This window comes from Tupaia chinensis, unplaced genomic scaffold (genome assembly GCF_000334495.1).
Source record: "Tupaia chinensis unplaced genomic scaffold, TupChi_1.0 Scaffold144195_1, whole genome shotgun sequence".
Taxonomy (NCBI): Eukaryota; Metazoa; Chordata; class Mammalia; order Scandentia; family Tupaiidae; genus Tupaia; species Tupaia belangeri.
The window spans coordinates 102,598-102,944 of NW_006204052.1; positions in this window are offsets into that span (position 1 = coordinate 102,598).

Sequence of the window (347 nt, forward strand, 5' to 3'; positions counted from 1 at the left end):
AAAAACCTCTTCAAAAAAAAAAAAAAAACTCTTCAAAGGAAAAAAAAATTTCCATGCCTTTAGTATTAATATAAAATTATCTAGAATTTATTTAAATGAGTTTTAAATATTTTTCTTTATTCTGATTAACCACAAATTCATCAATGAATAAATAATATCATCACTACTCACCATACATGTATTACAGCCATACTCACATCTGCTATCAGTATAGTAAGGCATGGAAAGATGATCATTACCTTGTTTCCTATCGAGTTAGGGAGAGTAATACATTTAAATAAGATAATTAACTTCATCAACATTTCATATAACTGTATATGACAATACCAAGTTATTTTTTCCAAACA